Source organism: Nicotiana attenuata, chromosome 2 (genome assembly GCF_001879085.1).
Source record: "Nicotiana attenuata strain UT chromosome 2, NIATTr2, whole genome shotgun sequence".
NCBI lineage: Eukaryota > Viridiplantae > Streptophyta > Magnoliopsida > Solanales > Solanaceae > Nicotiana > Nicotiana attenuata.
This window is the reverse complement of record NC_031990.1, coordinates 77,320,466-77,345,883: the sequence shown is the minus strand read 5'-3', so window position 1 is coordinate 77,345,883 and position 25,418 is coordinate 77,320,466. Positions and strand designations below refer to the sequence as shown.

Genomic DNA, 25,418 nt, shown 5'->3' with positions numbered 1-25,418 from the left:
ACGGTCCACAATAATGGTATCACTCACCGACGTAGATATATGAACATATGAAGCTAAAGACTCACGGGGCATATCCAGATAATGAGCAAAATACGATAATACATATGAATAGGTGGAACCAGGGTCAAATAATACAGAAGCATCTCGGTGAAATACTGAGACAATACTTGTGATCATTGTGTCTAAAGCCATAGCATCTCCCTGGCAGGGAGTGCATAGAATCGGGCATGTCCGCCACCTGATCGGCCTCCCCCTCTAGAGTGACCCCGAGCTGACTTAGCTCCACCCCGAGCTTGCTGGGCGGGTGCTGAAGTCGTAGGTTGACTCCTCTACTGAGCTGAACCTCCTAAAAGGCAGGGACAATGCTTCTTTATATGACCCAAATCTCCACACTCAAAGCAACCTCTCCCTGTGAATGGACGTGGGGACTGAAGGGAGCCCCGAGAATCGAGATAATTTCTAGAAGGACCCGATATAGATGAACCCTGAGCTGTGGTGCATGACATGAACTCTGAGCTGGAAGGGCACTTAGAGATGAGTGACCCTGCTGAAAACAATGTGAACCATGGCCAGATGATGCACCGTAATGAACTGGACAAGCCGTCTAAGCATGCCTATTAGGAAGACCCCTGCCGTGGTAGAACTGACCTCCAGAAGGAACACCACTAAAACTACCAGATCCGTGAGACCCCTTGGCCTCCCTCTCAACCCGCTCCTGGCTGAGGACCAGCTTTATCCGCCGAGCAATGTCAACAACCTCATCAAAAGAAGCACCAGATACCTTCTACCAAGTCATAAGCACCCGCAGCTGAAATGTGAGGCCACCAATGAACCTCCTGATCCTCTCCCTATCAGTGGGGACCAACCAAACTATATGACGGGCCAACTCAGAAAACCTTATCTTGTACTACGTCACAGTCAAATCATCCTAACGTAACTGCTCAAACAGATCTATCTGTGCAACTTCTTTCTGCGAGACTACGTCACATACTTCTCCAAGAAGAAAATGGAGAACTCCTGCCATGTAAGTGGCGCTGCACCGACCGGGCTACGCCTCTCAAAACCTCCCACCAGTTGAAGGCATACCCAGAAAATTGAAAAGTAGTGAACGACACCCCACTGGTCTCCAAAATACCTGATGTACATAGAATCGTTTGACACTTGTCCAAGAAACCCTGAGCATCCTCCGACTCTGTCCTGCTGAAAGATGGAGGCTGAAGTCTACCAAACCTCTCTAGTCTCCGCTGCTCGTCATCGGTCATAACAGGAACCACAAGGGCCTGAGTTGCTGCCACCGGCTGGGCTGGTAGTGCCCCCAAGTTCTGGAGTCCCTGCATCACCTGCTCTGGTGTACGGGCGGTGGGAGTCTGAGTACCTGCCCTGGCCTCAGAAGTCGTTGTCGCGGTCAGAATAGAGACTGCCTGAGCAAGACTGGTGCACACGATCAGAATCTAAGCTAAGGCCTCCAGAAGGCCTGGAATCACGATGGGCGCAGCTAGTGCGTGAGCTGGCCCCACTGGTGAATCCATAGCTAGGACCTGCTCTTGAACTGGGGCAACTGGTGAATCTGCAAGTGCTGCCCTAGCTATTGTACGAGCTGCACCTCTGCCCCTACCGCGGCCTCTGCCGCGACCTCAGCCTCTCGCGGCCCTGACTGGTGGTACTGGTGGCTGTCCGTCATGCCCAATAGTACGTGTCCTTTACCATCTGTGAGAGAATAGAATAACAAAAGTTTATTTACCAAAATCAACAGATTCACATGACAAGAATTCAAGAATGTGAAGTTTCCTATATGTTCGGCAGCCTCTCGAAGATAAGTACAAACGTCTCTGTGTTGATCTGCAAGACTCTACTAAACCCGCTCATGACTCGTGAGACCTATGTAACCTAGGCTATGATACCAACTTGTCACGACCCAATACCGACTATCGTGGAACTAGGCAAGCCGCTACTCAACATCTCAACACAGTAAAGGCTTTTAAAATAAAGATGGAAGCAATTAATATTTAAGAAAACCCTTTTTGAAACATAAATAAATCTGCAACACAATACAATCTATCCCAAAGCCGAGGTGTCACCGAGTACATGAGCATCTATACCGGAATACAGTCTACAGTCTACTACAATGTCTAAGGAATAAGAACTAAAATATAGATAAAGATAGTGAAACAGAGTCAAGGCCTGCGAGCACCATGCAGCTACCTCAATAGTCTCCGAGATCCTGACTCCTCAATTAGGAGAAGCCGCGACTAGAAGCACCCGGATCTGCACACGAGGTGCAGGGTGTAGCGTGAGTACTACCAACTCAATAAGTAACAATTCCAACCTTTGGACTAAAATGTAGTGACGAACTCAACCGGCACAGATATGGCCCATACGGCCCACGGAAGATCCATCCCGAAATATATACATCACTGATCATCAGTCACCCAGTACCGAGTAGGGCCATTCCAGCCCGTGGAGATGATCCATCTCCTGGTATATAATGCTTCAGACAAGATCCTTGTCCATGGAAGATCCATCCCTCAATAATATCAATTGCACTCACTGGGGTGTGTGCATACTCCGGAGGGGCTCCTTCAACCTAGCGCTATCATAAATCAGTATCACCACTATGGCGTGCAGCCCGATCATATAAATGTCACTCTTAATCAGGATCTTGGCCTCACTCAGTCATCAACCTCTCAAGTCTCACTCACGGGCTCACAAATGTCACGAAACTAGCCCGAACATGATGATATAATGTATCAATAAATAACAACAGAGACTTAGATATGATATGAAATGAATGACTATGACTGAGTACAAAATATCAATGAGATCAGTAAGGCAACATCATGAAATGACCACTATGATCTCTAACATGATTGACAGCTCAGTTATTTTATCACATGGTGAAAACATGGATATCAAAAAGATAGGTTCACTTTATAGTGCCACGGAACCAACCGGGATTCAATTCACACGGTGCACGCCCGCACGCTCGCCACTTGGCATGTGCATCACCTCAATACCAATCATATAAACATAATTGGGGGTTTCGAAACCTCAGAACCAAGTTTGAAAGTGTTACTTACCTCAATCCTGGCATAAACTCTACTCCAACACGCCTTTGCCTATCAAATCGGTCTCTAAACGTCCCGAATCTAGCCACAAGCAGTACAATACAATAAATACAGGCTAAAGGAATCAATTCCACAAGAAAAATACAAAGTTACAAGCCTAAATCCGAAATTGGCCAAGGGCCCACGTCTCAAAATCCAAAAAAAGTCACAAAACCCGAAAGCTCATTCACTCCGAGTCCAACCATACAACTTCTATCAAAATCCAACACCAAATCGTCACCTAAAACCCTAAATCTACTCTCTGAATCCCTAGCCTCAAACCCCCAAATTTCGCCTCAAAACCACACAATCTAGGTGGAAAAGACAATGGGGAAACAAGATTATTGACCAAAAACAAGTACAAGAAGCTTACCTTAAGAATCCCCTCGAAAATCCTCTCCAAAATCGCCTAAGACCGAGTAGAAAATGTTGAAATGAAGCCAAAATCGCGAACCCTCATTTTTAATCATTCTGCCCAGGTTGTTCGCACCTGCGACCATATTTCCGCACCTACAGGAACCACTTTTTTGGTAAAATCTCCGCTTCTGCGAAATCCAATTAACGAGCCGCCTTCGCTTCTGCGAGCCTTGGACCACATCTGTGCATATCGCAGGTGCGGAAAATGCCATTGCACCTGTGGAAGCAGCCTGCATCTGCGCCCTTCTGCCCGCATCTGCGACCACGCAGGTGCTGGAAAAATCTTCGCACCTGCGACCTCTGCTCACCTCTCGCTTGGCCGCTTCTGCGGCCCTTGCCCCGCTTCTACGGGCTCGCACCTGCGGTTCCCACTCCACAAGTGCGATTACACCAGCCATAACAAACTTCAGCTGCTTCAGCAACTCAAAACCACGTCCGTTAACCACCTGAAATCAACCTGAGGCCCCCGGGACCTCAATCAAACACACCAACAAGTCCTAAAACACGACACGAACTTAGTCGAACCCTCAAATCACCTCAAACAACATCAAAAACAAGAATTGCACACGGATTCAAGCCCAATGAACTTTGAAATTTCCAAATTCTAGAAACGACGCCGAAACCTATCAAATCACATCCGATTTACCTAAAATTTTGCACATAAGCCATAAATGACCCCACGATCCAACTCCGACTTCTGGAAATCCAATTCGACCCCGATATCAAAAAGTACACTCTTGGTCAAACATTTCAAAATTCCAACTTTCACCATTTCAAGCCTAATTCTACTACGGAGTTTCAAATCACAATCACACACGCTCCTAAGTCCAAAATCACCTAATAGAGCTAACAGAATCATTAAAATTCAAATCCGAGGTCGTTTACGCATAAGTTAACATCCAGTCAACTTTTCCAACTTAAGCTTTCATTAATAAACTAAGTGTCTCAATTCACTCTGAAATCTCTCCGGACCCGAACCAACTAATCCGATAAGTCATATAACAGTTGTAAAACATAAAACAAGCAATAAAATGGGGGAACGGGGCTACAACCCTTAAAACGACCGGCCGGGTCATCACAGATATAGACAGCAAAAATCATGGTTATGATTACCTCGAGAACCGGCGAAAATATTGTGAATCGTGGGGGAACACGTGTTCGGGATATTAAATGCAAGAAGACGTGCGTCCTTCCAAGCATCATAGACTATTCAGGAGATGTCTCGCCAAGAAAGGGATCTTCACCAACTTCCCGGTGACACAAAGATATGTCACCAAAAAGCAGGACTATCTGTATAGGTAAAATTGATATATAATAAATGATCGAATGATAGCATGAGACGTGGAACCAGAGATAGGTAAAAGGCGAATCAAGTAACAACTAGTGCCGGGAACAACATCTGCAATTCACATCGGGTAAACCCCGAAGGGAGAATGGTCAACAGGAACATATCGTATATTGGCCATCAGATAACATTCAATGAAGAATATCCTCTAACATTAAATGGCCAGCCGTTACAGAAAATATTAGCATTTATGGTCTGGCATTACTTATTCATCAACAACTCCTTTATTATCATTTAAGCGGGGCTTGATCTTAAGATCTTGTTTCCCTAGGCATAGCTATAAATAGCAGGCTCAGCAGCCATTGTAAGACACGAAATTCTGGGAAAACCATATGCTATATTTCATTTTCACTCTCAATTAAACAACTTTATTTCTGTTTTACATTGTTCTCATTTTTTTCCTCGGAGACTGCTCTCGGAGTCGGGCTTGTTATCTTCTTCAATTTCAATTGCTAAGTCTTACTTTTAATCTTATTTATTTACCATTTTGGATCAAATCAGTTCGAATGTTTATAAACCACGTAATAATTCAACTGTACCATTTTACGGGTAAACAGCCATCACGTGTATCAAGTAACTCTACCCACCAAAACTTATGCTGATGAAAATAATTCGTTAAGTCACCTAGCTTATTTTTTGTCTTTGCTAAGGGTACAAATTGAATAAGTGCAACGACCCCCTTATACTAGAATTGAGATTGAATAGTGAGCTAGCTATTCACTGTCACTTAGAGCAAAAGGATTAACCAAAAGTTTCTCAGAGATAAAAGACCTACCTTCAATTCAAGTGTGCACATGAAGATAAAGCCAAGGGCTCCGATTACCCCACAAAAACAAATTACAACATGGGGATGGATACACCAGGAAACTTTCTATATAGCATATATTTTCTTGTATTCATTGTTTAGAGCATCTGAATCTGAGAGGACTGATGCTGACCAGGACCGCGACCTGCTTGCCAGAGAGTTCCTTCGGATGCTTCTCTTGTTCGAGGACCTTATCCGATTCATAACAACCCAATAACACATTGTTCCAATAGTTGTAGCCATTATGCTTGCTCCAATTACGGATACTAATATAGGCATCCACAAATTATCGTCGCCAACAACAATGTACGATAGGGACAAGTAAGCCACTGAAACAAACAAACAAGCCACCCACATTAGCTTGTTTATGATTGACATCATCTTCTTCTTCGCTCTGCTTTCTATTACCATGATCGTAGTTTGCACAACCACAACAGCAAGAGCGATGAATAAGGATATTGAGTCAAAGACGAAGAAAACCAGAAATGCTGGATTTGGACCAATATTTGCTTCTCCAAGGGAATGATCAGGTGGGATATCATTCGGATCATCGACCCATTGGCCATTGATTTGAAAAATTGCACCAAAGGCTACTGTGGCAATGAGCACAGCAACAACTGTTGTAGAATTGATTGCATTGTTAAGGCCTTCTGCATGCATTTTGTACACGCGCTTGGCGATGTCTTGTATGCGTCTTCTTGTAAGGCGTGTCGTTTCTAATTGATAGTGCACCCCGTGCTTTATGTCACTTACAGTTTGTTTCAACTCTCTTGCTGGATTTGTTGCCTGTGGCTTGATAGATCTAGCACTTTGAACACCATGTTCCTGCAAGATGGTTACTATGTCAGCCTGTCCCAGTTTCTCTGCAGTGTCAAGGGCTGTCTCATTTGTCCTATTGACGACTGTAGTGTCTGTTTCGTTCTGCCTAAGTAGCAGCTTCACAATCTGCATATGTCAAAACAAGTATGAAATGAGCTCTCAATATATTCCCCTCGCGCGTACAACGCTTCATCAATCCGTTCAACAATTTCTCCACAAATAAGCTCTAATAATTCAGTTTTGATATATTGGTCTTAGGACAAGTGACGTTTTATGACTCATGTTTTAACTAACTAGTATCTTTCTTCTCTTTTAAGAGTGATTTAGTTATGTCTTCTCTTATGCATAAAAAATGTTGATGTCAATTTTCCTTCAAGAGGAAATAGCCTTTCAACATTCAATTTACTAAAGAGATTTAGAAGCATCATGCTCAAAGTAGAAGAAGCTGAAGATAATTAGTCTAGCAGCGCGCTCTAAGCATGCAGAGATTGAAATAGAAGATCAAGTTCAGGGCTCTTTTGAAGTGTGGTTACAACAAAAGAAAAATAACTTCAAGAGATAAATCTTAGCACTCTAATCAACAAAACAAGGCTCGTATGACATCTGTTACAAATCAAGGAATAGACAAGTGATATATTATTGACAGAATAAGTGTGAAATGACTGTCAATTTATTCCATAAGCAAAATAGGAACAAAATCAGGAGCAAATTCTTTGGATTTCTGGTTGTAGAAACCTCGAGAGTTTTTCAAGATCAGCTAGGAAATCACTATCTGCGATGGCAAATAGTACTTAGACAATTCCATTTTCTGGTTCGGTATAAAGAGTGTATCTAGCATTCTTTTCCATACCATGTGAAAATTTCACCTTTTACTGGTGTACACAGCGGACATTTTCGCGCAAACCTTGCATCCACAGTGATCAATCTGTATTTCTAGTTTATCTTTTTTTCATAGTTACTTTTGACCATCTGTACAAGTTAATGCTTTTACACTTCCAACAGTTATTGGGATGCTAAAATAACAAGAAAGTAGAAGATGAACAAACAAGTCAAAAACAAAATTTTTTAAGACTCAACAGAAGAAAATGGATCCGTGTATTAGAAAATGATCATGTATTGGACTGAGAGGAGCTCAGATGGAGCGACATGGACTGGGAGCCGACCCCAACTTACTTGGGATTGAGGAGTATGTATTATTGATTGTTGTATTAGAGAAAGAAAATACCTGATCCCTGCCTTTCCGAGCAGCAATATGTAAAGCAGTATTGCCCTTATTGTCTACCATATTTACCAATGAAGGATCAGCTCTAATCAGTTCCTCCACAACCTCAAGATTTTGTCCTTTGACAGCCATGTGAAGTGCAGTCTGTCCTTTTTTATCCATTCTCGTTGCAATTCCTGGCTCCTTACTCAAAAGTGCCTTTAGGACCTGTAAATGTCCATTTCTTGCAGCAGAATGCAACGCCGTTTTCCCGTTACTTTTAGCTATGGTGGCTAAACTGCTCTCTGCCTCCAATAGATAATTCACCACTTCTATATGCCCTTGGTTTGCAGCTGTATGCAAAGCTGTAGTATTTGAAACATCGACGGTCATTGTAAGCTCTGGATGTGCTTCCATTAATACCTTCACCACTTCTGCAACATCACAATTTAAGTCCACAATTGACATTGATAATTATGAAAAGTTGGATAGTATCCCTTGATGAATTGAAACGACAGTTTAAAATCATTCCTTTCCAACGGTCAAGAGGCGAACAACATTCTGTTCTATAGCTACAACACTTAAATATTACTATTAGTATTAAACATCTTAATCGTAGAACTATTTTCGTACTTCTAGGTGCATCAGCTTTTTTTACTGCAAATACACTTCCTTAAAATCGATTAAATTGGACATCAGAAAATAGAAAACCAAACCTGAGCAGTTCATACTAACATCAACAGCAACGACAACATCATAACAACTGTGTCTTAATCCCAAACAAGTTAGGGGTCGGTAAAAGCTCATACTAACATCAACATACCTAAATCTCCTTGTTTGGCAGCAATGTGCAAAGTGTATTGGGAAAAATTATATTTATATATAAAGGTGACGTGTCAAGATACGTGAATTGGTCAAATGGTCAAAGAATGCAATTAGCCAAGAGTCATGAGGTACAACAGGAGCGAGCAAAGAAAGAGGAAGAGGCACGGGCAATCAGACAAATAACTCGGCGTCCGTACCTATTTAAATCATTTATATCCGAGAATCAGAAGGAATGATTCTGACAATGGAAAAGAGTACAGATACGGCATTTCATGGGTATTAAATGCTGAATACGTTAGAGAATATGTTTTAAATGTAATGATTGTGTAACGTAACATTAAATGTCTTTAATTACTCATAATAGCCTCATTATGAGAAAAATGTATATTTCCAAAGGTATCTGTAAAAAGAAGATGTATGATCAGTTGTAAGGACACGAAATACTATTGGAATAGACAGTGATTTATTTGTTTCTCTTGATTATCATCTTGCTATCCAGAATTTCTTCTTTTCATTCATTTTCTTGATTATCAGTAACCCGAGTTCTTCTAAATTCTAGCTTTGACAAAAATCTCATTTTTTGGTTAAACACAAAGCATCATAGCCGTTCCTCGCTTTGATTCCAGCAGCAACAAGATCATAGTAATGGATCATCTCCCTAACCAACTGATAATAACCATATTCTGCTGCAACATACAATGCATGTCTCCCCAGCTGAATTTTGCTTCATCATCAACTCTGCCAAATCTTCCTCTCCTGTCTTTTCAAGAATCTCTCTTATTGCAACAATATTTCCAGCTCTTGCTGCTGCATGCATGGAACTGTCATCCCTTTTCCCTGTCAATTGTTTTGTCATCTTTTTCGGGGCGCCACCGGCTGCATTGCTGGAGCTTCCATCCTATTCAATTGCCAAAAATCTCCCTTTCACCACCCTTCAGTCTGTACACAACACAACGCTCAGTTCCAAATTAGTTGGANCACCATTTTCATTGGTTTACGGAGCTGGGGCTTTAATTCCAGTTGAAATAGGAGAACCAAGCACACGGTTCACACTAGCGACACAAGAATCTAATGATGAGGAGATGCGGGTCAATCTAGATTTACTTGAAGGAAGGAGAGAAGCTGCATTAATAAGAATGGCAGCACAAAAACAAGTCATAGAACGATATTACAACAGGAAAGCACGCCTCAAATTCTTTAAAGTTGGGGACTTCGTACTTAAAAAGGTTTTCCAGTCTACAAAGGCAGCCAACGCGGGTAAACTAAGTCCAACTTGGGAAGGACCCTATAGAGTTCGTGATATTGCAGGAAAGGGAGCATATGAATTGGAGACAATGGATGGCAAAATACTACCTTCACATTGGAATGTTGTTCATTTGAAGAGATATTACTTCTAAGGAATACCCACGGTCAGGTATCACCATTTTTCATTTAATTTTTTGAATTGTTAAAATTTTACTAACGATTTTAGATGCTAGGCAAAAAAACTAACCCGTACTAAATGATGAGTCACGACCTGTAAGGCACCCGGAATAAACTAAAATTCCTGGCCTAGGGTTACAATTATTCTGATAGAAATATAAACGGGTTAGGCAGTCTTCATCTAAAATTGCACCTCCGAGTCCCGTATGATTTTCCTTTTCAGGAAAAGGACCAAAAGAGAGAAACAATCAAGTGCTCGAGGCTTCATACTTCAACACTCAAACACCTGGGGGACTACATAATAGACACGAGTATGTATAAAGAAGGCAAAGAAGATTGAAGAGAAATCAAGCCTGAAAAAGTCAAGTGCAGAGTAAAAGTCACGAAGTCACGAGCCAAGGCTAAACAAGACCTTACTGTAGTTAGGGTAAAAGCTATGTACTAAAGCAGGTTATAAAGAAAAACCTTGCGTTTATTATTCTGAAACGGGTTATAAAGAAAAACCTCGTATTTATTATTTTTTCTTAAAAATCTGTTACAAGAAAAACAGTTACGAGAAAGTTATAGATGTAATTCAAATACATGTAAAGCATTATTCAAAACTGGACAAAGTTCAAATAAAAAAAAACTTGTCAATGTTATTTCAAAAGAAACATGTGTGTTCCTATTTCTTTTATCGTATGATAACACCATTATGAAGTTGAGACGTCTTCATCATTAAGTGTCGAAATATAAAAGGACCCTCTTTTATAAAACTCATGTTTAAATTATTTAGTCATGAGATTGACAGAAGCATTTTCGAAAAACAAAAATGCAAACTATTCTATAAGTCCTTAAGAATAAAGGCAAGAATAGAATAAACAGAAGTCTAAGATAATAACATAAAAAAACTTCTTAAATACTTAAGACTAAGTACGAACTTAGTCATAAAACTACGAAATAGTTTATACAGATTGCCCCATAAAAGACTTGGGGACTTACGTTCCAAAACCAACCCTCAAATGAAGTTAAGGGATTGATTACAATTTTCTGAAATAAACCCTCAAATGAAGTCAAGAGTTTCTAACACATTTTTCCAAAGTGGTGCCTGCAAAAAAGAAGGAATTCAAGACAACATAAATTTTTCACTAAGAAGATGTGGGAACTGAAGAAGATGCATCAACGACAACGGGCTCAACTTGGATAGGAGCATCAACGGTTGCAGGTTGATCTTGATTCACAGCAACTAACTCAACTTGAGCAAGAGCATTAGCAGATGCAGTTTCAACTTGGCTTGCATCAGTAGGAGCTTCAACCACGGGAGCTTCAATCACGGGAGAAGGAAAGTCCTGTGCTTGCTGAGCTTGTTCAATGGTTTCATTAACCTTAGCTAATTTTGACTCCAGGTCAAAGTTTTCTTGACCAGCTTCAATTAGGGTATCACGACGTGAATTCAAAAAAGCCCAACTTACCTCAACATCAAATTTTTCTTCAAGGATCTCATAATCCTTTTCCCAAGTAGCCACCTCATTCTTGAGCTCTTCATTTTCGGCCAAGGCGGAGTTACAAGAAGCTTGAAGAGAAACATGAGAGCTCTCTAAAGCACGTACCTTATCAGCAGAGACTCGAAGCTCTTCTTGTGCTTGAGTTAAGTTTTGCACGAGCTCTCCAGCATAAACTTCTTTTTGATTCAGCAGAGCCTTCAACGCATTGTTCTCTTCGCTAGCCTTAGACAGCTGTTCTGAAAAGGAGGATTCAAGGCGTTCTTTTTCTTTTTCTGCTTGGTTCAAGGAAGCCTTGGTAACCGCTAGCTCCGAAGTTAATGCTCGCACCTGTCGCTCTAAGTTACTCTCGCTCTCTTGTAAATCCTTCATGTCAATTTGAGCACTGTCAAATTATTCCTTCCAATTGATTGCTTCCAACTGAGAATTACGAGCAACCTTCTCTGAGTCACGTGCTACCTTCTTTAAGAGGGAGATTCTATTCATCAGCTCAGTGCCGATAAGATTGGCCTAAGAAAAAAGGAAGGAAAATAAGAATCTCGAAGATAGAAATTTTTACAAAGTAAAGAAGAGAAAGAAGGAAAATACCTTCAAAGTAGCATGCACTATGTCATTCATTAAAGTCAGGCTACTATGGCTCTCCAGTTTTGCTTTCTCGATTAGTCCAATTAAAGGTTCGAGCCAAACGTCAGCTTGACCTGACTTCCTTAAGAGGCTGCTATCAGCAGGAACTTCAATAGTTACGCTCCTCATAGCAGTACTTCTACTCGAAGAACCCACCTCCGTATGGTGAACGATAGGTGGGGGAATTGTCAAAGGAGAAGCGGTGGAAGGAGTAAAAATAGTAGAGGGAGGAACAGAAACAGTTGAGGCAGGTAAGGAAAGAATCACAGGCGCGGGAGTAGAAAAGGAAGATAAGGGAAGTTCATCTAAAACAGACCCTAAATTTCCACTATCAAAACCACTGATAAAAAGTTGATCAATAGACTCACGAGTATCGTGAAGAGTGACGTCATCATCAGGAATAACAACTGGGGTATCAACAAGCTCAGGAAGAGGTAGACGAGGTGAGACTTCAGCTTCATCATCTGAGACGATACGTCTTCCAGCTCGTGATCTCGTCACCAGGGGGCCTCCTTCATCCTCTTCTTCTGAGTCTTCTTCTTCAGAAGCTTTTCTTTTTGCAGAAGAAGAACCCAAGACTATTTCTCGGGCTAAAGAGGTACGGGTACCCGAAGAATCACGAGAGGCCACAACTGCCTCAGCAGTAACTCCCCGAATAGCAAATCCTGATAAAAAGAAGGAAGAAAGTTAGAACAATAAAGGAAAATATTCATATACGTGAAAGATAAAATAGAAACTCTTACCATGAGTCTTTACTTTCCAACCGTAACGGTTGGAAAGGTTTTTCCAGGACCTACCCTCTATTGGAGCGGTCTTCAACAATTTCTCTACCCAACCACGGAAGTTGGGCACATTCTCTACAACACCCCTGGTTGCTGAGAAAAGAAAAGAAGCGACATTAGAGAAATTAATAAGCTTGAAAGAAAAAGTCACGAGAAAGATATAACACTTACGTGCAAAATTTCACTTCTCAGGGAAGGGAACATTATCTTCACCCACTAAGCTAGTAGTGGGGGCAGCAACAAACCGAGCATACCAGCCACGGTCTTTGTCATCTTCAGGGCTCACTAAAACCCTCTTTCTCCTGGCCGCTAGGGTAAAAACGCCATTGCGGAAAAGCCTAGGGGAGTAGAGGTGAATTAGGTGAGGGAAAGTAAAGCCAACATCTGCCATGTTGGTGAGGTGCCTCAAACAGGCGACAACCCTCCATACAATTGGACCGATTTGACCCAAACAAATGTTCAAAAAATGGCAAAAATCTATAATGACTGGGTCAATGGCCGGTTTGAACCCTAGAGTAAAAGGGTATGTATAAACAAAAGAGAATCCAATCATGTAAGAAGTGATCCTCTGATTTGGATTAGGAATGATAATGGGAAAATCATCATTCCAGTGACAGTCCTTACGAACTATAAGAGCTAGAATTTCTGTAATTTGAGTAGGGAAAGCATCGGCACGATCTAAAGTGGCAACTTGGTTCCTAAGAGATTCCCTCTCATGATGAAAAGATAGCTCTGTTGGGATTATCTCTTCAACTAAAGGCTCACGTAAAGGCTCAGAGGGTTCTTTGTTCCTAGAAGAAGACCTTTGAGAAAAGGAACCTCTAGTTCTAGAAGAGGGACCAGAACTAGGAGAAGGCGTGGATGTGTTACCACCGCGAGCAGACCCTAAGCTACAAAGTCTACCACCTCTTCTATACCTAATGGGGGCATAGGGGAAGTTATCTAAAATAGGAGTTCTCCTAGGGTTAGGGTTTGATGAAGTCATGGCGAAGAAGATTGAAGTGAAGAAGAAGTGAATAGAGATTTGAAGAATTGAAGTGTTCAATACGCTTTATGTGGTAAAAGACAAGAAAAGAAGTTATATTTATACTGATGGACAGCCGGGAAAAGGAAAAAGTACAATGATGGAAGGACCATAATAATGATAACTGACACTTCATGAATAGGGAAGCCGGAAAGAAAGCCTAAGAAAGTGCTGCAAAACTGTAGAGCTAATAAGAGGATGACACGTGTAAAAACACATTAAATGGAAGTGACAATTGAAGCATCAATTTTGTTAGAGCATTAATGGTGACAAAAATTCTCTTTTAGTGAAATCCACTTTGCAATATTCAACTGATGAATAAATGGAAAGTGGGGGGACTATCTGTATTGGGAAAAATTATATTTATATATAAAGGTGACGTGTCAAGACACGTGGATTGGTCGAATGGTCAAAGAATTGCAATTAGCCAAGAGTCATGAGGTGCAACAGGAGCGAGCAAAGAAAGAGGAAGAGGCACGGGCAATCTGACAATTAACTCGGCGCCCGTACCTATTTAAGTCATTTATATTCGAGAATCAGAAGGAATGAATCTGACAATGGAAAAAAGTACAGATACGGCATTTCATGGGTATTAAATGCTGAATTCGTTAGAGAATATATTTTAAATGTAATGATTGTGTAACGTAACATTCAATGTTTTTAATTACTCATAATAGCCTCATTATGAGAAAAACGTATATTTCCAAAGGTATCTATAAAAAGGAGATGTATGATCAGTTGTAAGGACACGAAATACTATTGGAATAGACAGTGATTTATTTGTTTCTCTTGATTATCATCTTGCTATCCAGAATTTCTTCTTTTCATTCATTTTCTTGATTATCAGTAACCCGAGTTCTTCTAAATTCTAGCTTTGACAAAAATCTCATTTTTTGGTTAAACACAAAGCATCATAGCCGTTCCTCGCTTTGATTCCAGCAGCAACAAGATCATAGTAATGGATCATCTCCCTAACCAACTGATAATAACCATATTCTGCTGCAACATCAAATGCATGTCTCCCCAGCTGAATTTTGCTTCATCATCAACTCTGCCAAATCTCCTCTCCCTGTCTTTTTCAAGAATCTCTCTTATTGCAACAATATTTCCAGCTCTTGCTGCTGCATGCATGGAACTGTCATCCCTTTTCCCTGTCAATTGTTTTGTCATCTTTTTCGGGGCGCCACCGGCTGCATTGCTGGAGCTTCCATCCTATTCAATTGCCAAAAATCTCCCTTTCACCACCCTTCAGTCTGTACAACAACAACAACGCCTCAGTTCCAAATTAGTTGGAATCGGCTATATAAAACCTAAATATTCATTCCACTCTTTTAACCACCCTTAAGCCAATGCAACAACAAGAACTAGGTCTCAATCCTAAACTAGTCAGGTCATCTATATGAATACTTAATATCCATTCTACTCCCTTTGAATCGTTTCTTTCGACTACTCAAAAATTTATCTTTTGGACAGATTAGGGACCCTTTGGCCTATGCTAATCTTTATGAAAAGTCCTTTTCTTCCTTCCCTTAAACACCCAAATCAGTCACATTTTTGTATACCAAAATAGATTCAGAAACCAAAAGGAAAACTTTGTTTATCTGAAGCAAAATGTGAGAATCATACATCTCTAGATTCATCAAAGGCAAATCCTTTCAATTTCATTTCCAACTCTTTTGAGCTAAAATCAATGCCCCTGGTAAAAACAATAACAGAACCATTAGTATCTTTTGAAACCTTGGACTCTTTTTTATCTTTGTATAATACTTATTACACGTAAAATGATTCCCAGATTCATAAAAAAGAAAAAGAAAAATTACCTGGAAATCCGCCCCCTTTCTCTTTATAAATCAATGAACCACCTAAGTGATCAATTTGTAAAAAAAAAAATTCTAACATGGAACACAACCTTTTAACGTTTATTCATTTTTTATTTTTTTGGTTTTAATAAATTGGAACAAGGTGGAGAAAGTGTAAAAGTGCTAGAAGTTAAGAGAAGGAGGCATTAAAGGCACATGTATACAACAAACGAACTTTATACACACATAGATGCAAAATATAATATCTTTGAAGAATCACACCCAGAGCTCTTGAATCCTTAGAAAAAGAACCATAAAAATGGCACTTTTGTAAAGTTAGTGAAGATGAAGATGATGGTGATGGTAATGGTTTGAATATTGAGAATAAAAAATAAATTATTTTGGGTGTTATCTTATTTGACTTTCTTTTTGTCTTTGCAATAATTTGAGAGAACATAAGAAACTGATAATACTTGTCGTGGGGGGACAAAAAGAACCAACTATATTACAAGAACCACGAGCCAAATGTTTCTAGATAAAATTATTTTTCAATATCTGGTAAATTGATCAAAATATTTTTTTCTTGAGAAAACACCTTCACTCAGGGTTGTATGGGCCAAAAATTATCTTAGTAGACCACTTTAACATTGAGAAGGCCTTCTAGGCCTGCCACGTTTCATTAGTATGATTACAACAAAAAACAAGTTCAAGGTCGAAGTGATCCGATAAGAGATGAAGGGTTAGGTCGAGTAGTCAATACAGATCAAGGTCGAGGACGAGCACTCTCCTTAAATAGAGTAATAACGGCTAGTTTTAGGATAAGAATTTAAACGGCATATTCCAGTGTATATTTTCTGGATCTGTACTAATAGGTTTTTGTGACACATGTCCCCTTATAAATAGAAAGGGACAGAGTTATAGGGTACGTTGAACACTCATTTGTAAAAGAACATCACTTTGACATTCTTGCTTTATTATTTACATACAAAAGGCACCTTTTTCTTGAGAACCCTATCTAACTTTTCTCCGACGATCCAGGTAGAACCCGAATATTTAAGGCTTATCAATCGTTTATCATTGTTAGAAGGAATATTACACAGCTTCATTTTTTCTTTCGGTCATCTCTGTTACATATATTTACATAAATATCATTATACATCATTTGGTGCTATTGAATGCCATTCACTTCATATTTGCGTCGTTGAGTGTTGTTCATAATTATAAATTTATCACTGTTACCACAGATCTTGTAACATTTTGTCACGACATTAGTTAAATAATCCAGTGAATATTATTTTTGGCTAAGATTAACCCTATCCTGTTAAGAAAATCTAATTGCTTAAACCTAAATCTAAATTTTGGGTCAAACAGTTTGGCGCCGTATGTGGGGATTTCTTAGATAATCTCTTAGTTTTCATTAGATCTCTAACTCACGTGACTTGCTAACCTAACGGGTCACAAAGTTTTTCTCCTCTCTGCACGTATAAAAATTTCCATGGCAGGTAACCAGGGTAACGGGACTAGGGCGATAGGTGATGTCCCTATTAACCTCATGAATGCAATCAACGAGATCTATAAAATACAGGGCGAGGATGTGACGCCCACTGCCTTCCCTGGCATGAGAGGTCACCTCCCCCTTATTACAGCACAACAAAACCAAACAGGAAAGGAGCTTCCAAGTGTAGAGGAGAAAGGATGCCACCTACCATGAAAAAGCTCCTCGAAGCATGGCTAACCGACACCCTAGTAAGCGTGCTCAACAAACAAGCTCCATGCACGACCATAGAAACCACAAGAGCCCACACGGTGTAGCGAGGGGATGAACATGGGGATCAACCAGACCCTCCAACTCCAGGTATAACTCACAATGTTACTAACAGTGCAGGTGATAGCTTCCTCGTGGCTGTTTTGAAAATGGAAGAAATGGAGAATGAGAACAAGGCACTCAGAGACCAAATGAAGGAACACTAGGAACGAGTAGACAAGATACCGGGTTCCCCTAAGCTACATTGAAAAGTGATGCCGACAGGTTCGTAAAACATCCGTATAACGAGGATGCGTCCCCACAAGCCATACCAAGGACCTTCAAAATACCACCGTATCTCATAATATACAATGGGACAATAGACCCTGAAGCTTAACGCCACCACCGTGAAGGGAAACGACCTCACCAAGGAACAGATGTCCTCTATTTTACTGAAGAAATTCGGTGAAACCCTTATTGAAGGGGCATTAACATGGTATTCATAACAACCAGCCTACTCCATAAAAACGTTCAAAGAAATGACCGACAAGTGCATGACAGCACATGTAAGGGCGAAGAAAGCCAAACGAGAGTAAACGACATCTTCGCCATCAAGCAATCCCTAGGAGAGGACCTCTTCACCCGATTCAACAAGGTAAGGATGACCTTACCAAATATGTCCGAAGGAATGGCAGTCGTAGCCTTTCAGAATGGGTTGAGTAGAGAGGGTTCAAGAGCGACCAGAAATCTGCTGAGCCAATTGATAAAGTATCCTCCAACTATTTGGGATGAAATCCATAATGCCTATTGTGCTTAGGTCGGAGCAGCTGATGACGACCTCAACAGACCAACTCGACGACCCATCTCGGTACAAACCGAGCCCAGGGAATAACAAAGAGATAATATGAGAAGGGATCACCCAGTTCCAAGTCCAAACATGGAACGACATCATCCTTATGTCAGGGCATCCACCCCTCCTTCCTTTCACTATGATGATGGCTCGTCTAGGCCGAGGATGGGGGCTCACAGGAACGAGAGAGGTATCCCCCCCCCCTTTGTTATCTGCTCACAATTTTCATGTTTCGCCTGCGTGGTTGTCTACGCCCTTGAAAAGCTCGAAACAAAGGTAAAGTGGCCGCCCAAGATGAGGTACGATCCGAGCACTAGGAAATCCGACGCCCTCTACGAGTTCCACCAAGAACGCAGACACAAAACAGAGGATTGCATCGCCCTAAGGTGAGAGGTAGCAAACATGTTGCAGCAAGGGCACCTCAAAGAGCTGCTGAGCGATAGAGGAAGAAGCACTTTCTCTGGGTGTCGAGAACGTCAAGGCCTTCCGTAGCCACCTTCACTAGCTCGTACCATCAATATGATTATTAGTGGCAATGACGATGCCTTCCGTCAACGGCGTCAAGTTCACTGCCACCCACAAGCTCGAACAACACCTATCAGCCCTCTGCCACGATTTAACGAAAGGTTAAGTTCGATTAAGCTTAAACAACACCTATCGGCCCTCGGCCACCACTTAACGAAAGGTTAAGTTCGACCAAGTTAGAACAACACCTATCGACCCTCGGCCACGACTTAACGAAAGGTTAAGTTCGATCAAGCTCGAACAACACCTACCAGTCCTCGGACACAACTTAATGAAAGGTTAAGTTTGATCAAGCTCGAACAACACCTATTGGCCCTCGACCACAACTTAACAAAATTTTAAGTTCAACCAAGCTCTAACAATAGCTACCGGCTCTCGGCCACAACTTAAAGAAAGGCCAAGTTTGACCAAGCTCGAACAAACACCTATCGACCCTCGGCCAAATCTCAACTAAGAGGCATACTCAATCTATCTAAACAAAGGGCATATATGCCCATGGTTATTCGGCTCAAAGGCTACGATCAGCTAGTAGTTGACAACAAAAAAAGGATAAAGAAGCAAAACATACAAGTACTGAAACAAATCGCAGCAAATGAAAAAGGTACATGTAAAACAAAGATCAACTTTGATATTCATACTTAAAGAGTTTTTACAAAGGCACTAAAAGAAGCCAACAAAAATACACAAAAAGGTTAAAACAAAACTACTGGCCATCGCCATCACGGCCCTCGACACCCTCGCCGTCTAGTCCTTCAACGTCATCACTACCCCGATCTTTAACACTATCGCCGTATCGACCTTGAAAGCCCTCTTCATCCTTGATCATAGGCAGAATCATACCAAGCATCGTCCATGAGTCAATCCACATCCTCATCCTCGTCTTTATCTTCCTCGAAACAAGATCGGGGCATAACAAAATCATAGTCTCAAGAAACCCGAGACTCTCGAGCCTTGACCCGAGCATCCTCGAGGGCCACCTCAGAAACGGAGCCTATTTCATGCGGGTCACGGAACACATCCAGTAAGGCTTCAGCATGAATCCACACTCATATAGCTCCCAAGGTACGTTGGGGAAATCAGAAACACTAGACGAGGAAGGCCGCGCGAGCAGTTGGGTTTTCTCAGCCTCCAGAGCAACAACTCGATTATATAGATCAGAGTTTTCCTTGCCTAGCTCCCTGATTCTTTCCTCGAGCCGGTATTCCTTAGCCCTCACCGTCGACTGATCATTTTCGCGCTCAGCACGAAGAGTTTTGTTTGCCAGCTCAAGGATGTCCACCTTCCTCCGAGCATCCAACCGAGAAGATTCTGCCTGTTCAAGCCTCTTCTGCTTCTCGACAATCTCACCCCCGAGAGCCTTCAGCTGGAACTGGCACTCTTCTAGATGGCCTTGTAGTTTGACCACTTGAGCTTGAAGGTCGCTACATTAGGCGTCCACGCCCTTACTAAGCTCAAGCTCCTCTTCTTTGCTCCTCAACATTCCCTCGAGGACGTTGCACTTTTCTACGGCCGCTATCAGCTCCTTGTCCCTCTTCTTCAAGTCTTCTCTCAATGCCCGCACATTTCCGCCCTTAGAAAGCTGACTTCAGAGATCCCGGTATTTCCCGTGGTATGAGGTATACTTTCCTTTCAGCTTCACGACAATCTCTTTTTGCCTTTCCTCCCTATGAGCACTCTCGATATCCAGAATGACCGTCAACAAATCAAAGGAAATAGGTTAGAACTTAAAGAAAAAAAATAAGGCATAAGGAAGGGGGGTAACAATTGTACTCAACCTGAGAGCGTGACCAGCGATACTCTTTGACAAAGTACTGTCGGTTATCTTCCTGAGGGTCCCACCCTCGACGTCAGAACGGAGAGGATCGAGGACAGGGACTACCTCCTCGGTATTTACAAGCAGATCATGATCCATTGGAATCGTGTCTCTCCCTCGGGACATACCAGCACGTCTGTGGCCACCTCTTCCAGTTGTGGGGTCTTGGTGCTCGCCCCAGCATCTTCTCCTTTATGAATCGTCGCCATCTCTCTAAAAAGTAAGTAATCCTTTGTCAAATTAATGGCAAACGAGAGTTCCCCTCCGGCATCCACAACTCTCCTCTTGCGAGGCCTTTGATCCCCATTGCTAGGGGAGACTTTGTCGTCCTTGTCAATCAACAAAAATAGTTGAGGAGCAGAGATAACAATTGGGATAGGGGAAGATTCTTAGGCCATAGCAGCTAGTATGGTGGCAGGTGTCGAAGGCGCAGTAGCTGCAAGGGGGGTAGAAACCAAAGGCATAGCAGCCCTTCTCCTAAACGAGGACACAAGTGCCCTTCTCCTACAAGAAGATCCCCTTACGGACCTGAGAAAGAGAGAAACATAAAAGTTAACAAAGTCGGATGACCAACATACAAAAAGAGGCAACGACCACGGCCAAAAGAGAAGTTACATATAGAAAGGAGAGCCGGTCTGAACTTCTTAAAGAATCTCGGCCAATGACGAATCCCTACAGTATAAGGGAGAATTTGCCTGACCCAGTCGGCGATACGTATGGCTAGAGGGGGAAGACCGTTGTTGGCTACAAGAAAGGAATAATTACATGACTAGCCCAAAATAGGCGAAGAGATACAAAAGGTAAAAACGAAGAAAACTTAGACACTCACGTGTATAATCCCAAGCCTCGGGGAAGCCGTCAACATTGGCCACTACATCATCGGTTCTGACATAAAAGAAATCGAGCCAGAATTAACGACTGGCCTTGTCATCCATTTTTATCACCAAGCACTTTGCTCCACGGTGATGGAGGTTCAATATTATCCCCTTATAAAAGGTAGGGGCGAACAAGCGCACTAAATACCGCACTATCACCTTGACACCGGCAAGCTCAACAAACTTGGTCAGCATCTTGATGACCTTATAAACGTAAGGGGTCAGCTGAGCCGGGAAAATGCCATAGTGACAGCAAAATTCCTTCACCAGCGGGAGAAGGGGAAGCAAGTAACCAATAGCGAACAGGTAAGCGTATAGAGCATAGCACCCGGGGCGATGAACATGTACTTCATCCCCCTCAGTGGGGATCAGTCCATATAACGGGAAAGCCAAACTTGGCTTTATATTCAGCCAAATTATTGGGTGCCATTATCGACGAGAATTTTCCAAGCACTGCGCCCGGCGATCGTTGGAAATCGGACCTGGCTTCGGGGTTATGGGGGACGATCTCCTCCACTGAGGAAAAAGATTCATCCTCTATGGTGGCAGTTGCATTCTCTCCTTGATCAGGGAACACAACTGCTAATGGAAAGGCGTAAATCCCCTCACCAACATCTGATGATACATTCGACATGATTATGAGAAAGTAAAGAAGGAAACTAGGAAGAGACTTTAGAATAAAGAAGAGAGCAACAGTGCAGAGAAGAAGTCTGATGTCTCAAAAGTTTGGGAGAATAAAGTTTCAAATTTGGGTTTGGCCATCCCTATTTATAGAGATTGAGGCACCAAATCCGGAAACGTTTGTCATAAAGGGAACCAAACCCGAAACGACTCATCATAATTGGCACTGGAACGAAATGGAAGATCCAATCAAAGGTCACATGCAAATCGACGCAATGCATCGGGAACAAACATCATCATAACACATGACATTATGACGTCACCTCTTCTGTTGGACCAGATTGCTCCAACAAGTCACCTGGAAAATTTAAGGGATTTGAACTGTGCGGCCAACGGAGAGCCACGTTGCCCGCTTGCTACAACGACCACGACCCATATTATTTGTTCGACAAGCTCAGCCATGAACGACATTATCCGCTCATTAAACTCGCCGCGAAGACGACCTCAACACGCGGAGGGACTAACTGTGTAGGCCAAAAATTATCTTAGTAGACCACTTCAGCATTAAGAAGGCCTTCGAGGGCTGCCTCGTGTCATTAGTATGATTCCAACAAGAGGCAGGTTCAAGGTCGAAGTGGTCCGATAAGAGATGAAGGGCTAGGTCGAGGAGTCAACGGAGATCAAGGTCGAGGACGAGCACTCTCCTTAAGCAGAGTAATAATGGATAGTTTTAGGATTAGACTGTAAAGGGAATATTCCAATGAATATTCTGTGGATATGTACTATTAGGGTTTTGTGGCATATGTCCCCTTATAAATAGAAAGGGACATAGTTACAGGGGACAATGAACACTCATTTGTAAAAGAACAACACTTTGACATTCTTGCTTTATTACATACATATAAAAGATAAATTTTTCTTGAGAACTGTATCTAACTTTTCTCCCACGATCCAAGGAGAACCCGAATATTTAAGGCTTATCAATCGTTTATCATTGTCAGAAGGAATATTAAACGACTTCATCTTCTCTTTCGGTCATCTTTGTTACATATATTTACATAATACCATTAAACATCATTTATTGCTATTGAGTGCCATTCACTTCATATTTGCGCCATTGAGTCTTGTTCATTATTATAAATTTACCACTATTATCACGGATCTTGAAATATTTTGTCACGGCATTAGTTAAATAATTCGGTTGATATTATTGTTGGCTAAGATTAATCCCATCTTGTTATGAATATCTATGTTTTTAAACCTAGATCTAAATTTTAGGTCAAACAATGGTGTTTATTGTATGTAAGAAAATATTTTTCACAGAATATGTTTTCCATAAAAATAGTGGTTTTTTTTTTTTGTATTTGATAAGTAAATAAAAAATATTATCCCAAAAATTTTATATATAATCTAGGACAAACTATGGGGGTGGGAGGGGTGGACATGTGGGGAGATGTGTGGGCAAGCGGCAGGTTGGACTGGTGTAATACCCCATATTTAAACAAGGTCATATTAGTCATCAACAGAAAGAAAGAAAGACATGAACGAATAAACAAGATACACAGAAAAAGAAATTAATGAAAAGAGAAACTACGTGGGCACACTCTTGAACAAGGGCTTCCCATTTTAACAATTAAAACTAAAAGGTTTTGGGCATCTCTTATACTTGGCAACGCAAAATAGAAGCTAGGGCAAAATAGACAGAGAAAGACAGAAAGAAAGAAGGGAGAAGAAGAAGGAAGAATCTCATCCACTACGTTACGTTGAACCATATTAATAGAAGTTGAGAAATTTTTAACACTTACTGGTTGTTACTCTCTGAGTTCTTCTAGTAATTTTTTAATAATTTGTTCCTGTGTTTGGATAATTCCACGGGGTATGGAAAATGATATACCATTAAGCATATGATGGACAGCAATGCAAATTGAGCTTGGGACTCATTTACATATTTATAAAAAATATTACTTAGCAATACCACGAATAAACCATATGACAACAGTTTTACTAGAACATTATGTATTTCTTTATGTTATCCGTAGCATGAATCAATATAATTCTACAAGTTGAAAATTAGACAATGAAACCTCGACAGTATGGTATTCTAAATTAATTATAAATTAGACTAAACAAGAAACTAATGGGAGGTCGATATGATGTAATTATAGATTGAAGGAAGTCATACGAGTCACTTAAAGGGATGAGTTTGGTATTTTGGCATGGGTATTGTGAGCAGTACCTTTACCGCAATTTGAATTTTATTTCTTTCATAATTTACACATAATTTTTAAAATGAATATGTTATCGAATATTTTAAATTTGCAAGAAGGACAAGTCCTTTACTTGATATGATACCGAAATCATATTTGAGATCTTTACCATTATTATAAATGTCCTTACTGTTATTGGACGTATTTTATTGTTACTTGAAATATGATTGACGTTACCGAAATGAAATTTTACTTGATTTGATAAGAACTAAAATGCTATGTATCGTCTTAAAAATATTTACATACGAGTATTTAATGTACACAAAGATAAGTATAAATGGGACGAGACTTTGAAAGGATCCCGTAGCTAAAGGCGGGTCCTTTAGACCTGGTGCACCTTACAAATTCTGGATTACCGATTACCATTATAGCACTGGCTAGTAGGAAGGTAAAACTAGCATCGTGCTACCGATTTTCCTTGGGTAGAGACCACCATTATATTTGGCTTATTATGAAGAGGCCCACGGTTATACCGACTACATGATTCGTTCATAAAAACCTTCCGAACAAGAATATTTGATATGGCACATGTTATAGAGTTTATTACCAAGTTATTAATATTTTTTTTATTTTCATGAAACAGATAAAACTGATTACTGTTACCATTTCTGAAAGGGTATTTTTTTGATATTTTTTATCATTATTACACTGGCATATTTTCGTACTTAACCCCATTAAAAATGATTGTGGTTAAGTGTTATTACTGATTGAGCTAGCGACTCATTCCCTACTATTTATTTTACAGAGACTACAGTTAAAGCCAGCAAGGATTTCAATAATTAGAGCCTACGAGTTGACAGTTCCTTGTGAACCCCACACTTATTCGCGTTGGCAAAGAATTTATTTATTTGTTATTGTCTTTTCCTTGAAACTCCTAGAGTCGTACTATAGTCATTTTATAGTGTCGTGAGTATTCATTTATTATTATGGACTTGCAACTAGTATTAAAATTTCATATCATATTTATTCAGAGATGGATTGAGTATTACTATTTTGCATAGTGGATTATGTGATGACCTTTGGGTCATCACTTGTTTTAGAAATAAATTTTATGATCCGAGGCCTTAAAACCTCC

The 25,418-nt window shown here is 40.8% G+C and overlaps 1 pseudogene; it reads right to left on the bottom strand.

The window, feature by feature from the left end:
* LOC109223044 lies at positions 5,738-9,372 on the bottom strand (annotated as a pseudogene).